Raw genomic sequence first — 5,348 nt, forward strand, 5'->3', positions numbered from 1 at the left:
GAGGAGTATTATAGCAAATACTCTAAAATAGAATCCAGCATAGGACCATGGATTTGACACAATATGTTTAAAGAAGTTATGAAAGCATGTAAGAGAGTAATAATTAATGAGCAGAAGATGATTGAGACAAGGAAGTACATTATCATTATTACATCATAAACTAAAAAATTAACAGTAAAATCATAACCCTGATGGAGAAGTCCAGGAACATTCAAGGATCATAATGGTTCAAGTCTTTTTTATTCATAACCTATTCATATATTTCTGTGTAGCTCAAGGCCTAATTATAGATATAAAACAAGCAAGGTTAACTACCACATATATTTTGAAAGTTATCACATGCTTTCTATGACAGTACCATGAACAGGTGAACAAACTTTGGCTGTGACATCACTGACTCAGAATTACAGATAGCTATGAAAAAGTAAATGATAACAACACATGTCTTTTGTGACCTTTACCTAATTGCTAGCTCAAGAAATATGCTACATCATTGGACCACATAATTATCCACAAAAAATTCAAGAGGATTTTTATAGTGAATGAGTGTTGGACTTTGTCAAAATATTTTTCTGCATCTATTGAAATGATCATGTGGTTTTTGTTCTTGGTTCTATTGATGTGGTGTATTACAATTATTTGTTTGTATATGTTGAACCATGCCTGTATTCATGGAATGAATTCCACTTGTTCATAATGTATAATATTCTTGAAGATTTGCTGGATTGTTTTGGCTAGTATTTTATTGAGAATTTTTGCATCTACATACATGAGAGAGACTGGGCTGTATTTCTCTTTTGTAGTTGGAACCGTCTCTGATTTTGGAATCAGAGTAATACTTGCCTCCAGGAATGACCTTAGGAAAATAGCTTCCCTTTCAATTTCATTAAAGAGCTTGAGAAAAGTTAGCATTAAATCTTCTCTAAATTGCTTGTAGAATTCTCCTGATAAAAACCCTAAAGAGAACTGGAATAGATCGTCTATATTGCAACACAATAAAAGCAATCTGTGAGAAACCAACAGCCAACATCATACGAAATGGGCAAAGACTGAAGACCTTCACTTCAAAATCAGGAATAAGACAAAAATGTCCACTTGTCTCCATTCCTATTCAGTATAGTTCTGGAAACACTAATCAGAACAATTAGACAAGAGAGATAAATAAAAAGACTAAGGATTGGAAAATAAGAAGTGAAATTATCATTATTTTCAGATGACCTGATACTCTTAGATAGAGGACCTCAAAAACTCCACCAAGAGTCTGGTAGCAAATTTAGCAACACATACAAATGCAGAGTTAACACCAAAAAAATCAGTAGCATTTTTGTATACAAAGAATAACTGAGAAAAAACTTAGTAAAACAACATCTTTCACAATAACATAAAAAAATGAAATACTTAAGAATCAATCCCATGAAAGACATCAGAGATTTATATAGTGAAAATTATGGTACTCTGAGAAAAGAGATTGAAGTGGATTTGAGAAAACAGAAAAATATTCCATGTTCCTGGATAGGAAAAACCAATATTGTGAAAATGGCTACACTCCCAAAACTATTATAAAGATTCAATGCAATTCTGATTAAAATACCATTAGTATACTGTCCAGAGCTAGAGAAAACTTTCATGAAATTCATTTGGAATCAGAAGAGACCCAAAGTATCAAAAGCAATCCTGGGAAACAAAGAAAAGGCAGAAGGTGTCATAATCTCTGATCTGAAATTATACTAAAAAACTGTAATAAAATCAACATGGTACTGGCATAGAGACAGACCTGAGGATCAATGGAACAGATTATATGATGCACACAAAACTGCACATACACTCAACCACCTTATTGTTGATAAATAAACCAAACAGGCTCACTGGAATAAAGATAGCCTGTTTAATAAATGTTGCTGGAAAAACTGGTTTTCTACATGCCAAAGGCTAAAACTAGACCTATGCCTGTCACTATGCATGAAGCTACACTCAAATTGGATCAAAGTTTTAAATATTAAAACAGAAATATTAAATCTGGAGGAAAATGTAGGTAGACATCTTAAAGACAAAGGGGTAGGTAAAGAGTTTATGAACAAAGACAAAACTGCATAGGAAATAGTTCAAAGATCAACAACTGGGACCTCATCTTTTTGAAAATCTTCTGCAGTTCAAAGCTAATCTCTAACAGAGTAAAAAGAAAACTCACACACTGGGAAAACATTATAGCCAACTGTCCCTCCAACAAAGGCCTGCTATCTAGAATATATAAAGAATAACAAAAAATCAGGTACCTCAAATTCAAAGACCCAACCCAAAAATGGGCATCTGAGATGAATATACTTCTCAGTGAAGAAATACAAATGGCACGTAAATATATGAAAAAACGTTCAACATCATTGGTCATTTGAGAAATTCAAATAAAAACAGCATTGAGATCAATATCACCCCAGAAAAAATTACTAACATCAAGAAGTCAGGCAATAACAAATGCTGGAGAGGCTGGAGAGAGAAATGAACTTTTCTGAACTGTTGGTGAGAGTGCAGACTCGTACAACACTATAGAAATCAGTGTGAAGATTCCTTTAAAAACTAGGATTGGAGATCCCATTCAAGCCAGGTATTCCCATCCCAAGTATTTTTCTAGAAAAACTGAAAACCTCATACTACTGTGATATATATGCATGGTGAAATGCTTTCACCATTTTTATATCAGTGCAATTTGTCATGGCTAAATCCTGGAAACAACCCAAATGCCCATAAACTGAAGAATAGATAAGAAAGACTGGCATGTTTACACAATGAAGTATTATTCAGCTATCAAACAGGATAAATTTGAGGCTTTTGTCAATAAATGGATGCAACTAGAGAACATAATCTTAAGTGAAATATATCAAACCCATTGTGCAAACATCACATTGTCTCCTTAGTGTGAGAACCTCAAAGGGAAAAGTGGAATCTGAAGGGTACAATATATACTGGGAAAAAAGAATGAACTTGTTCAAAAGGAAAGAATTATTGAGCTGAGGAAAAGGACAGAATGGGGAATGGGGGAAAGATATTTAATCTATGCATGTAAGCAGAATGGTTTGGACAATTGTAGTGTGCATTTCTGCTGGTCTATGGAAAGGAGCACTTAAACCTTACTTTCTTTTGTCTCTTTTTTTTCAATTGATTGTACTTTTTCTCTTCTTAATTCTTATACACTTTTCTTTTTGTTTCTTCTTCAAATTTTATATGCATATATCTGGTAATATGAATAACTGGTTGGAAGGCAACACTATGTATAACAACAAATACTGTGAAATTCATATTACTCTGTTAAGTGAAGCCTATATCACTTGAAAGTTTTTATATTTACATTCTACTTTGTACTTTCTTTAAAAATTAAAAAATGCCATAAATAATACAAGAGATTTAGAAAATGGCTTTGGAGAGGAAACAGCAAAGATTCTTAAAATAAGGGATGTGGAAAACTGACATGCACTGGATATAAAATTCAAGTGATGGAAAAGCCAAACCATTCTATTTAATACAGATTCCTCTGTGTAACTGCTCCAATATATTCTTTAGAGTTGCCTCCAGACTGAAAGAAATGTTTTCACAATAAATAACCTGAATCTCATGCCCCAATGTGGAATATTATGTGAAAATTAAATATATAGAAATTTACCACTGATGAATCATCTTATGAAAAACTCTGCCAATAAAAAAGTTTAAATGCATCTGTTTTAGCTTCTCAATAATTATAATACAAATATCTAAAGATAAACAAAGATGTAGCATTGACTGGGGGGTCTTTTTCCATGTCATGGGTAAAATTAAGGTCCAATCTTGCTCTTTTAATTAAACACCTAACTAACCATCAGTACATTTAACAATGTTCAATCTATAACTTGAATGTGTTCATAAATAGTATACATTCTTAATTACAAAAACACTGAATTAGGAAATATTCTTGAGAGAGTTGCACACATGCAAAACTGATTTGGCATTATATTAAGAGGTGTCAACAAGATAGCTATATACATGCAAAAGTGATTCAATAATGAAAACATTGCCCTCTGCCTTTCAGAAATTCAAAAATGGCTTAACACAAAAGAATCTAAATCTATTTATCAGTAGGTTTAGTGATATTCACCACATGATGGCATGTGGTGAATTTAATAACAAAAAGTATAAACATACTTTCCAAATTGGAAAACCTTACAAAACTATTCATCTTAAACTAGAAGCTAACTTTGTGCTTAATGGGGAAAACTGAAGGAATCATCATCAGAAAAAGAAAAACTATACTTACCTGGCAGGGGAGATACCATGATCACAAAAAAGAAAAATTGCCAAATAGCACCATTATAATTCAGCATTGGCCCTATAATTTCTTTCCAAGACAAGCAAAACAGGAAATAAAATTTAGTATTGAGAAAAAAAGCAAATTATCATTTTAATAATATTATCTATAAATGCTAATTTCAAAATGTCTTGCAATTGAAAGAAAAAGAGTTGTGTAAGGGGTCCAGTTACTGGATAATTATATCAAATAAAATCTTTTTTCTCTAATATTTATGTTCATTTAGAAGTTATAATGGTAATAGAAAATAGACTTCAGGCCAGCAAGACTAAAGTGCTTGCTTAAGCAGGTGCAGGCACCAGTATTTGATCCCCAGCACGCCATTCCAGCTCCTGTTCTCAGGCCATGCTGAGACACAGACTGACACTGGGCATGGTGGTGCACCTGTAATCCTAGAGGCTGGGAAGCTGGAAACAGGAGGATCACTATGCATCTTATCTGTGTAGTGAGGTTCCTGTAGACTCTGTACTAAATACATTTTTTTAAAAAAAAAGAAAGAAAATAGATTTCATTCAGGATGCCTTTCCCTGTATTAAATGCAGCAAAAATCTAGGGTGTAAATTAATTCTAACAGATATGAGACTCTAATACATGACAAATGAACATCACAGATCAGAAAGATATTATATCATTTGCAATGTACTTTCATTTCAATTATCTGAAAGCTAGTGTTCTTTTTTCACTATATTTGAACAAAATAAATTACAAAGTTATATCATTGCAACAGCCTTCTTGCCACCATAAGAAAAAATCTTATCTGTGAATAAGCATGTATTGAAGTGTTTCTAGAAGTATAAGTGAGAACACAGGTCCTGATAATGACACTGCACGCTGAAACAGTGCCATGCCTGCCCTGTTTGAAATTTCACCAATATAATTCCTTTGTTTTTAAAAAACTGTGAATCGCCTGCTGAGAATCTGGGTCATTAGGGAAAGCGTTACTTGAGTCTCCATTGAAGAGAAGGGCAGCTCTCAAAAAAGGCACAAACAACTGAAGGATGGGCACTATTCCATATGT

At 33.1% G+C, this 5,348-nt stretch overlaps 1 protein-coding gene across 1 annotated transcript in view; it reads right to left on the bottom strand.

Moving 5' to 3' along the window:
- The window catches only part of Stpg2 (sperm tail PG-rich repeat containing 2), an 809,484-nt gene that overhangs the window by 677,012 nt on the left and 127,124 nt on the right, over positions 1–5,348 (bottom strand). The gene's annotated exons all lie outside the window — the stretch shown is intronic.

Source organism: Octodon degus, unplaced genomic scaffold, assembly GCF_000260255.1.
Source record: "Octodon degus isolate 3935 unplaced genomic scaffold, OctDeg1.0 scaffold00125, whole genome shotgun sequence".
In the NCBI taxonomy this organism is placed as follows: Eukaryota; Metazoa; Chordata; class Mammalia; order Rodentia; family Octodontidae; genus Octodon; species Octodon degus.